The following is a 12,512-nucleotide window of genomic DNA, read 5'->3' as shown; positions in this document are numbered from 1 at the left end:
ATCAAATGAAGGACAAATAACAACAAAGAGAAATAAGAAATTGCAGGAGTGATGCATTTAATTTTGTATTATTCAGATGAACAATTCATATGCAGAAGGTCAAATAAGTGGAATGAGGAACACCAATAGTGAGGGAAACTCCATTCTTACCTTAAAAGGTTGGTGTGAATTGCTCAGCATCTAACCTTGCAGGGAAACTCCACTGTTACCTGAAAACATTGTAGCAGGATCTTCAACACTGTTGCTTGATTTCTCCTCAGAACCATTTAGTTGATGCTCTTTCATCTCCTCCAAGTACATTTACTCCACCATTGGAAGCCAAAGCCGAATTGTAGCATTAATGAACCAATTTGAAAGTTGTTCCATTACCATGTACTAAAAATAATAATAACGAGACCAAAATTTAAGTCAACTATGGCTCTAAATGCTTAGGACAGCGGAACTAACCTCAATGTAATGATGGTCATATTTGAGAGTCAATCCAAAATTTGATAAACAGATATGTATAATGTTGAACACCTCAATATGGATTTGAGAGTCTTATCTATCAAACCTTGGTTCCTCAACACAAAAACCAAAGCTTGTTGGATCCTCAACTCCTGGAATATTAAAAAATTAAGGGTTTAGATTTGTTTAGCTAGACTCTAGTTAGAGAAATGCAGGTTACTCAAATGAGGATATGTATGACTATGTTGATCTGGTTGTGGTATTGCCTGTACCTTTGCTCCACCTTCAAAGCCATATAGAAAATTAACAAAATTACAAATGAAGAAACAACATAATGCTGCTACAAAGTAGGAATATATTATGACAAAATGGTTAATTTGTGATGAGATAGCATATAGTGAATCATGGAAGTCATAGATAGCAGTTTTACTGAATTGATAATCGATCAGTTCATATTAGTTGGGTAAATTAGTGCATAGAAAACAAAAATCTATCTTACTAATTTGTAGAGCTGCTACTGTCAGAAAATAATCTATCTTTCTTCTAAGGTGCATAAGGCTGATGAGTTTATGAGTTTGTAACAGTCATAAATTTGCATAGATGGCAAAATTAGATAGTCATGTAAAGTTGAGCAGTATCTAAGTTGATTTTACAGTTTGGTTGAGTGGTCTTGTATTTAACCTTTTTTCTTCATATGCATCAATGAAAATAGACGAACTGTTCTCCCATTTTTCTATAATTTTGAACCAGCTATTTCCCTGGTTAAGTGCTATACTGTACTCCTTGAATATATTACAATCCTGGGCATTCCACCTGGCACCCATTTTTACAGTTACAATACTTAGTCCTAGAACAATGTCTTAGATCAAAATCGACCACGAAATCTATCAATAGTTGGGATATCAAGATTATTCATATGACATGTAATTCATCTACTTTCAAAACAACCTATTGATAGTTGCAACATAGTAGGGATATCAATAAATGAAGGCAAGTCAGCCAGAAAATAAAATAGATCACGAAATCTAACACAAGATAGATATCCCAGTATAGTAGAGAAAAATAGTACTACATTGTAGCCAAATTCTGTGTGTATGTGCGTGCACTCTACACATTAAAAAGAACCTTAATGAGAAGCTGGTTGCAAAGAAGTTCTAGTAGAGTGGTCAGAAGCATTGGCAAGGCCTTGCAACATTCTCAAAATCTCACTTGTGTCTTCCAAATAACACTTTACCTTCCTAGGTTTCTAGCCAACAGTGCATGGAAACACTTCAGCAACTGGAGATAAGGTTGCCTTTCCATTCATGATTACCCCAAACATGTCCTCGTCTGATCTGTCATCTCCAATGCATAGAACAAAATCTGGAAACACTCCCTTTTGTTGCATTGTTAAGAGAAGACGTTCTGCTACAATACCGTTACTCACACCCTGCACCAAAAGTTGAACAACAAGAGGAGATAATCAACCCAACCAAATTTCATGACCAAATATTAGAATTAATTTATGTGATGTACACAACTTCTTTAGAAGGAATACAATCCCAAATGCATTCCAATTGTTTTGAACAAAATATTATGGAACAAACAGCAGTCAACTATGCAAACATAGAACATAAATTCATTGTCAAAACATGGTTCTGGGCAAGTTATGAGCACCACTACAATTAAATCACCTTGAAGGTCCAAATCCAAAGATCCTTTCTGATTAAAGAGGCCACACAAGTCACAACTATAAGATGTATATAAAATATAAACTTCTTCAACTATAAATATGAGTAACCTAAAAATGACCAAAAGTGGAATTTTTTTTTACTGACCTGAGGTTTCACTACTACAATGTTTGGACTACTTTTAACAGAAACAGGCTCATTGGCAAGAGCACTTTCCAGATGATCAAAAAGCTCCTTAGCTTGGCATGAACCAAAGTCTCGGTTTGCATACTCGTAATTCCAAACTAGAGCACTTTCTTTGGCCTCTATGTTTGAACCATCAGTTGTTTCCATATATAATTGCATAATCGGCTCAGCAATCTGTTTCCACTCAAAATCAGGTACTGGACACCAAGTATCCCATTCTGCATTTCGATTTGTCCTGGATAAAAAAAAAGATAAAGTTCAGTTTAAGTACATAAGCAAGCTCTGTCAAGGAAAAGTATTTTTCCTCAGCATTCTGTCATACATAAAATGAAACAGTGAGTTTATTTTGTTGTTAATGATAAAAAAAATCCTATATGATCCCTCAATCTAATCAAATTTGGGACAAAAAGAATCAAATTCCATCATTCTTAAAAATAATAAAATAAACAAGTAAAAAGAACCATTAATATGATTTGCAGTAACCACAAACTCTTCCTGCTCCTAAGACACACAAGGAAAGAGGATATACCTCACAAAATAACCATGCTCTGCAACGATTCCTATCCTTTCACAAGAAGAAAACCATTCAGTAAAAGTCTTTCTCTCCGTTCCACTTACAATGAAAACACAATTCTTGGTGTCCCTGCACAAGATGTTCAAGATGCTAACCGCTTCAGCATTAGGTGTTATACTCATCGACCCAGGCCGCACCATAGTGCCATCATAATCCAAAAGAATTGGTTAGTGCTTGGTCCTCTTATAAGATGAATCAATATGTTCCACAAATAGCTTTCTAAAGTTTGGATCCAAAGCAATCACTCGGAAGCCTAAACCAAAACCAATTCCCCAGCATCTCCACTCCTCCCGTTATTAACATGAAGCACAAAAACTTAGATTATTCATATGACAAGAAAATCTTAATGCAATTGTGCTCCACTCCTCCCGTTATTAATGTCAAGCAATTCAACTCAGATAACACTTACTCATGAATTTGGAGATCTGGATCTTGACTTGGATCTGCAAAATTTTTTACTGAACAAAACTGAATTCAATATCCACAATGATCCACCAGTTATGCTTATAAGTCTATGGTACAACTAACATTAGGCTTTATGAGAAGAACAAGGTGAAGGCATACAATAAAAGTTCAAAAAGTCCCCTCCAACTTGTACAAAAATAAAAAAGAGAAGCTTGTCGCAACCTACCCTTCGGCGGGAGGGCGACGCGTGACTCGCGGGATGCGTGTTCCACGAAAGGAATACGCGCAGAGTCGCCACCAACGTTTATTTGAGGAAAACGTCGGAAAAGACGCGATCTACGAACTTTTAAGTGAAAGGTTCGGGAGTTGTATTTACGCACGGGGAAGGTATTAGCACCCCACACGTCCGTCCCAAGGGACGGCAGCCTTTAATCGAATGTACAAACATGACTTTGATTTTTCATGTTCCCTTTTATGTCCTTATATCCTTTATACCCTTTTTATATTTTTCTCTTTTTGTGGTCGACAAGGGTGTTTCCCTTTGCTCCTACGTATTTCTCAATTGCGATGAGGAAATCAGACCTACGTAGTTCTTTTTTATCAAGTGATTCTTTTTTACTTAAAAGGTGATCATTTTAAGGCATTGGACCTTGAAAATGATCCATTTTACTTAGCAAGAAATTGAAATGATAAACTTCAAAAACCTATTTTTATGGACGAGCTTGACTAGGCGAGTTGATTTTAGCCTTAGTTTCACTTTAGTTATTAGTCAATTCAATTAAGAATGAGAAATCCCAAAGAGAAAACGTCCGATTGATTTTCTGCTTTATTTTACTAAAAGACGTTTTTTTTTATTATATTATTATTTTACCTCTTTTTTTTATTTCCAACGTGGTTACGGCACGACCGAACGGTCGAAATTCATTTTAACCGAAGTTAACGGATAATACAATTCAAACGATCGGTGGAAATTTATTTTATTTTTAGGTTAAGTGAGAAATGCCTTAAATAAAATGGCTTAAGCACATCAAAAGGGGGTATAAAAAGTAAATGAAACGAGAATAAAAATACACGAAACACAATGTGGACCACCATGGGTACATAGAAAGAATCGAAAAGCTTGGTTCGAGGTACTTACCCGTTGAAGATCGAAGAACGATGAAGAACGAATGAAGAACGTCGAAGAACGGTCGAAACCTTCGCGAAATTCCTCACGCAAACGTTACAGAAACGTTTCGGAAGCGCCTCGGCTTAGATTTTCTTCACGGAAACAATTTTTCCAAGCAAATTCGAAAGAGAGAGAAGTGTCTAAGGGGCTGAACCCTTTTCCTTCACACTTCCTCCCCTATTTATAGCAAAATAGGGGAGATGCTTGCCGCCCAGCTCGCCCAGGCGAGCAGGGTTGCTTCCTTTAGAAGCAACAACCTTCTGGAGGAATCTTCTGGAGGGTCCAAGTGGGCCTGGTTGCTATTTGCACCCCCATTTTTACTAAGTACACCCCTGCCTTTTTTTTTGTGATTCTTTTTTCGTAAAGTTACAGAAACTTACGAATTTCGTAACGATACTTGTTTTCTTTCCGTAATGTTACGAAACCTTGTGGATTACATAATCATCCCTTTTTTTGACTTACGGAATGTTACGGAACCTCACTAATCGTGCAACGATGCTTCCATTTGATTTCCGGTGTGTCACGGAACCTTACGGATTGTGCATCAATATTTTCTTTTGTTTTCCGGCATGTCCCAGAATTTCACAAATTGCCTAATGATGGGTGCCAAGCACCTTACAAGGACCAAATAAAAGTCGCATGTCATCAAGCAAAGGTCCCCGGACGAAATTAGGATATGACAGTTGCCCCTCTTTACTTGTCTTTTATTGGAGATAAAAGGAAAGTAAAGATAAGACACTAATTTCGTTCCTCTCGGTTGACGAGAGTCGCAGGTGACCATGAAATTTCCGCATGCAAATGACTCGTTGTTCCCGGGGGAACAAAAGGTGCAGAAGACGATGTCAGTGTCTGCCTGCTATCGAGCGTTCTGTCTTACAGATAGCAAAAGAATGTTTATACGGATAACCACTCGGGTATTTACGCCCGTCAGCGTGACTCAAAAGTCAGTATGACAGATCTTGTAAGTGCGGAAGATGATGTAAATCTCCGCGTCTCAACAGGCTTGTCGGCCGCGATTGACGAAGGAAGCAGAATGACCATAATTTGTCTCTGCGTGCCATCGGACACGACTGTGTCTGAATGGCAAAGGGGTGCGGAATGACCAAATTTTGTCTCCGCATGTCATCGGGCCCGCCGCCTCTGGATGACAAAAGGGTGCAGAATGACCATAATTTGTCTCTGCGTGCCATCGGACACGACTGTGTCTGAATGGCAAAGGGGTGCGGAATGACCAAATTTTGTCTCCGCATGTCACATGACCTCAGGGTCAGTATGACAGATCTTGTGGGGCGGCCGACAAAAGCAAGGCTCTTGCTCCTACGTATCCTCCAATGAGGAACTCAGACCTACGTAGTTCTAGATAACTTGTGAGACTCGAAAAAGTCTCCACTGGAAGATGCTGACATCTCCGGAAAGGGCGCAGATGACCACATTGGCCTCTGCTCATCAATCACACTTGGGGTCACTGAATGACGAGGTGCGGATAACTGTAAGGTGTCTTCGCGGGTTACCAGCTCTTGGGTCATGGTAACAAAAAGCGGTGCGGTCGACAAAAGCGAGGCTCTTGCTCCTACGTATCCTCCAATGAGGAACTCAGACCTACGTAGTTCTAGATAACTTGTGAGACTTGAAAAAGTATCGGTGTTTTCTCCACTAAAATGTGTCGCAACCTACCCTTCGGCGGGAGGGCGACGCGTGACTTGCGGGATGCGTGTTCCACGAAAGGAATACGCGCGGAGTCGCCACCAACGTTTATTTGAGGAAAACGTCGGAAAAACCGGAAAAGGCGCGATCTACGAACTTTTAAGTTGAAAGGTTCGGGAGTTGTATTTACGCACGGGGAAGGTATTAGCACCCCACACGTCCGTCCCAAGGGACGGCAGCCTTTAATCGAATGTGCAAACATGACTTTGATTTTTACGTTCCCTTTTATGTCCTTATATCCTTTTTATATTTTTCCTTTTTTGTGGTCGACAAGGGTGTTTCCCTTTGCTCCTACGTATTCCTCAATTTGGGATGAGAAAATCAGACCTACGTAGTTCTTTCTTATCAAGTGATTCTTTTTACTTAAGTGGTGATCATTTTAAGGCGTTGGACCTTAAAAATTATCCATTTTACTTAGTGAGAATTTGAAATGACGAACTTCAAAAGCCTATTTTTTATGGACGAGCTTGACTAGGCGAGTTGATTTTAGCCTTAGTTTCACTTTAGTTATTAATCAATTCGATTAAGAATGAGAAATCCCAAAGAGAAAATGTCCGATTGATTTTCCGCTTTATTTTGCTAAAAGATGTTTTTTTATTATTATATTATTTTTTACCTCTTTTTAATTTCCAACATGGTTACGGCACGACCGAACGGTCGGAATTCATTTTAACCGAAGTTAACGGATAATACAATTCAAACGTTCGGTGGAAATTGATTTTATTTTTAAGTTAAGCGAGAAATGACTTAAGTAAAATGGCTTAAGCACGTCAACTGGGGGTATAAAAAGTAAACAAAACGAGAATAAAAATGCACGAAACACAATGTGGACCACCATGGGTGCATAGAATGAATCGAAAAGCTTGGTTCGAGGTACTTACCCGTTGAAGATCAAAGAATGATGAAGAACGAATGAAGAACGTCGAAGAACGGTTGAAACCTTTGCGAAATTCCTCACGGAAAACGTTACAGAAACGTTTCGGAAGCGCCTCGGCTTAGATTTTCTTCACGGAAACAATTTTTCCAAGCAAATTCGAAAGAGAGAAGTGCCAAAGGGGCTGAACCCTTTTCTTCTTCACTTCCTTTCCTATTTATAGCAAAATAGGGGAGGTGGTTGCCGCCCAGCTCGCCTAGGCGAGCCAGGTTGCTTCCTCCAGAAGCAATAGCCTTCTGGAGGAATATTCTGGAGGGCCTAAGTGGGCCTGGGTGCTATTTGCACCCCCATTTTTACTAAGTACACCCCCCTCTATTTTTTTTGGTGATTCTTTTTTCGTAAAGTTACGGAAACTTACGAATTTCGTAACGATACTTGTTTTCTTTCCGTAATGTTACGGAACCTTGCGGATTACATAATCATCCCCTTTTTGACTTACGGAATGTTACGGAACCTCACTTAATTATGCAACGATGCTTCCATTTGATTTCCGGTGTGTCACAGAAACTTACGGATTGTGCATCAATATTTTTTTTGGTTTTTCGGCATGTCCTGGAATTTCACAAATTGCCTAATGATGGGTACCAAGCACCTCACAAGGACCAAAGAAAGGTCGCATGTCATCAAGCAAAGGTCCCCAGATGAAATTAGGGTATGACAAAATGCAAACATGCTTTAGTAAAGAGATAAAACTTCCAACTAATCAGATCAACATATGCTTTTCGGACAAAAAACAATGTGTCTATCGGGGAAGGAGAATCTGCTGATGAAATTTTCTCATAACCACAAGTGAGATTTTGGATGTTTAGCATTTCGTTTCTAAATGACCATTTAGAGGAAACACCGGGTTCGACAAAAATAGAAGAAATCCACTCAAAGTGTATCAATCTCGCACAGGTAAGTGTTTTATCCTAATTCCGAACCATAGATATGTCATGACTTGACTTTGCAAATTATTTCCTATCAAATCAAAGATTACATGCGTGATCATGGATCAATAGGACTTCCCTTGGGAATGGGTTCTTTTGGTGGTTTTTTCGGTTTTTGTGTGTTTTTGGCCTTTTCCTTTCCTGTTTTTGTTTTGCGCGAGGCGAACAAGTCACCGATGCACAGGATTTTGGTTGGTAATCAAAGGGAGAAGACCACTTTTAGGTCATGGTTTCCTTTTCTTCCTCTTGTTCATTTGGTGACAATTCTGTATTGTTCAGATATTGTCTGGTCAAAAAGACCTTTCTGCACATTTCTTCTAGTTTCTTTGATCAGGAACTTTCTTTCCTTCCTTTTTTACTTTCTCCCATTCTTTGGTTGGGAATTTTCTTTCTTTTCTTTTTTCTTTCTCCCACTGTTTGATTGGGAATTTCCTTTCCTCTTCTTTTCTTTCTTTTTGATTGGAAATTTCCTTTCCTCTTTTTTTCTTTCTTTGATTGGAAATTTCCTTTCCTTCTTTTTTTGCTTCCGAGGGTAAGGATTGACATTCTCACCCTGGGTCAAGGTTTATGGTGAGTCAGGATTTTGGCTCAAGACTTGTAGAATGGCTAGACATGATACATGTCAGGGTTTGGTTTGGTTCAAGGATAAAAGGGATGCCCCACATTATTTCCATGACACAAATGCAAAAATGATGATTTGGAAACTTTATGCAAAACTGGTCATGCATGCACCTATGCGGACACTCAAGTGTCAAATTTTTATGGTCATGTGATGCTAGGGCTCAGGATTCATTTCCTCTATTTTAGTCAACCCAATGTTTCCAAAATATGTTCTTTTATCCATTTGTGCATTCATACATGTCCATTTCGGGCGTCTGGGGAAATTTCACAGCGTTTACCCTTCGGGTGTACACACACATTTCTTCCAAAAATAGCTATGATCAGCGAATTTTTTCAAAGAAAAGTTGGAAGTCATCTCTTTTCAAAAGCACATTGGTTTTTCAGCTAGACAACTTATTTTCCTTTTCCCCATCTTTTTCTTACTTGCTTTCTTTTTCCTTATTTGCTTTCTTTTTCCTTTTTTTGATTTTTATTTTTATTTTTATCATGATTTTTGTTTGTTTTATTATATATATTTTTTTTGGACGATGTTCCTAAACAAAGAACTCTACACGGTTCCAGAATTTCAAACATCATTGACAGTGATGATATAAACACTAACGCAACAATCCAAACAAAAATGTACGCGCTATACAAATGACAATCGAAACAACAAAAACAAACATTAGTCTCTCAAGTCAAAACAATAACATAACATAAAAATGATAAACGAAATATGAAAGAAAACATGAATCTGGGGATCTCCCAGTCATGTAGCTCCACTCCCTCCCAAGAAGTCAAGCAAATTGGTCATCTCCTCGTCCTCGTGGGCCTCCTCTCCATCGCCAGGAACTTCTGGGGGCGCATCTCCTGCTTGGGCCTTGGGCCAATCCCCGGGCCATGCGACCTCTGCCCTGAACTGGTCTGGAGTAGGGCATGAAAAAGAAGGGAAGCCCTGGCTCTGCATGCTGAGGCTCATCTGGTATAGACAATCATGGGTCTGCACATGTGCCCGGTGGTTGGCTGCCTGCTGGCGAACCAAATGCCGTAAATACTGCTCCATGTCGAATGACCCAGCCGGGCCAGCCTGATGAGGTGGTGGTGGCGCGCCCGCGGCCGGTGGAGCATCCCCCTGAGCCTGTCTCTGGGTGCAGTACTTCTCAATAAAAGCCCAGGTGATGGGCGGCCGAATCACCTTGGTAGGTGCCACGGGGACTCCGAACGACTGGCAGAGTCCTGTGATCAGTGCGGGAAATCCTAGGGTCCTGTTGGACTTATCTGGGTCCAAAGGGTGCCTAGTAGGTGCCATACCTGCAAAAATATAGATGGCATCAGCGATTAACTGAGCCACATGGATGCTCATCCGCGTCAGGATGGCGTACACCAGCTGACACTTCGGCAGGGGGAGGTCGGAATTATGATCGGTGGGCAGGATGTTGCTGAGCAGCAAAGTCATCCATATCTGAGTCAGGGTGGTCATGTTGGTGCGCATGATCCGCACCCGTCTTCCGGCAGCAGTCCGGGCAAAATCCTGCCCCGGTATACATAGCAACTGGGCGATGGCCTCCTCATCGAACCCATCAGACCAGTTCCTCCTCTGGCCATACTCGCACTCCTGGCCCTCTTCCAACACCAACGGATATCCCAGGAGCTGGCCGATAGCATCGGCATCAAACGGGATCCACTGACCCCTTACCCAGGACCTCATGTCACGCACGCCCTCCTCTGTTGGCCAAGCATTGGCATAAAATTCGAGGACTATTTCTGGATCGAACTTGGCCATGGGGGTAGCTAGTGATGCCCACCGCCGGCGACCTATCTCCTGCTGGAAATCCGTATACTCGTCGTCCCTGAGCTGGACGCGTCGCTCCCGGAGAAACGACCATCCTTTGATGGCCTCGAAGCGCTGCTGGTGTATAGCGCTCCTAAAGCGGTGACTGTCATACTCAGGAGCGGAACTAGTTCCTTCGGCCGCCTTATCCTTCCTGGACCTCTTTGAGGCAAGCTTCCTCGGGGCCATTTCCTGCGAAGGCAAACATTTGGAAAGTTAGTTTTACCAAGAAATGCTACTCTTAAAACAAAAATGGCATACAACCTCCTCCAATAAACACAAACATCGATGTAAATTTAGAGCAAACTTATGCACATACTTCTTTACGAACGTTCACTTGCACAAGACATTCTTCTACCTAAAAAAATGCACCCATGCGCAATCAAGGCACCTTTGTTACCTAGATTTATCTATGTGTACTTCCAAGGTGTATTTGCTACCTACATCACACGCACTTCCTTGGCTAAATTTACATACATGCATACTCAAAGCATCTTGGCTACCAAAAATTGCACACGTGCACATTCTGGCATTTCTAATACCTATGCATATACAAACCTTGTGATGAATCTTGGCTATCTACACAATAAGGTGCTACATTTCATGCTTTATTCAAGTGTTTTTGCTACCTAAAATCCGCATGTAAATTCAAGTATATTTCCTTTTGCTGACTAAAACTGCATTCAAATTAAAAGGTATTTTTGTAATGTATTTTCTTTACATAACATGCTACACACATATATATATATTTTTTGTGAGACATTTTGACTACCAAAAATTACATGTACATACATCCAAGTATTTTGCTACCACACCCAAAGTGTAAATTGCCAAAGGTATTTTGCTACCTATTCTAAACCTGCACATTTATGATGAGCAAAATTCCTAAACATCTAGGCGTAGGGAAATTATTGTAGCGTGGCCCATAGCTGATTGCTGGCCAAAAAGGGTAGCTTTACCCAATATGCACCTCCTCTTGTGTTCTTTTGCATAAAACTTTGGTTTCTAGGCCTAGGATATATGTGGGGCAATTACTCTAGCCCTTTCGAAACTGAATGCATGTCCCAAAAAATATGTGCAAACCAAATTGCCCCATGGGTTGTTTCCTTACAAAAATCACGCGCTAATGCCATTGAGGCATTTCACCGAACACTTGGTGGGCGCGCGTTTAGGCATCAATAGCAAGAGAACGGGGACAATGTGGCATGCCCCATTACTTCAAAATGCATTATAGGCCTAGGGCCATCTCATACAAACCCCCAATTCAACCTAATCAAGCAAGAAAACAAACCAAAATTGCCCCACATATTTGAGCACATTCCCACAATTTAGAGCACCAAAAGGAGATCAAAATACACCAATGAAAAGCTAGAAAGCTTAGGGATTGAATACTTACTTGTTGGTGATGAATAAAAGCGCAAAACAGAATCAAAAAATGCAAAAAATGATGACCCTAGGGCTGCAAACTCATAAATCCCGTGGGTATGGCTTTTGAAAGGGGGGAAAAGAAGTTTTTGAATGCAAAAACGTCCCCCCTTTCGTCACTTTTATATTTTGGTGCAGGGGTGGCTCGCCCAGGCGAGCTAACCTGCATTTTTTTTTTGAGAGGAACATTAACCATGTCCCCTCCTTCCTTATGGGTTAGCGTTTTGCCTAACTTGAACTTACTTAAGTTAGAATTAGGCGTTGATTACTTATTTTTAAAACAAACAAATAGCAAAAGAAAACTGTGAATACAAAGGATACGGGGCCGCCTTGCAGCGATGTTCTCTGTTTGTTTAGTGCAGAGAAGGGGCGACGATCAGTCGGTCGTGACCCCATCCCCAATTGCATCCGTTCCTAAGTACCTGCAAGTAATAAACAACCAGGTATGGCCAATCCTGACCGCGTCGTTGTCTTACCTTGGGTTGGTTTCTGCTGTTCATGTTTTGTCCCCACCCCAGAAGGTAGCTCAAGATGATCCTGCCCCTGTTTTACCACAACAATATGCATGCGTATGCGTATGCATGAATGTTTTCAAATGCAACAAATTTGAGCGAAAGTTGGTTTAGGTTCAATTTTAAT

The 12,512-nt window shown here is 40.6% G+C and overlaps 1 pseudogene; it reads right to left on the bottom strand.

Annotated features, from left to right (window-relative positions):
• Positions 1–1,573: 1,573 nt before the first annotated feature.
• LOC100789043 (alpha,alpha-trehalose-phosphate synthase [UDP-forming] 5-like) lies at positions 1,574–12,269 on the bottom strand (annotated as a pseudogene).
• Between the last annotated feature and the right edge of the window lie 243 nt (positions 12,270–12,512).

The sequence above is a fragment of the Glycine max genome, chromosome 7 (genome assembly GCF_000004515.6).
Source record: "Glycine max cultivar Williams 82 chromosome 7, Glycine_max_v4.0, whole genome shotgun sequence".
In the NCBI taxonomy this organism is placed as follows: Eukaryota; Viridiplantae; Streptophyta; class Magnoliopsida; order Fabales; family Fabaceae; genus Glycine; species Glycine max.
This window is presented reverse-complemented; position numbering and strand designations above follow the sequence as displayed.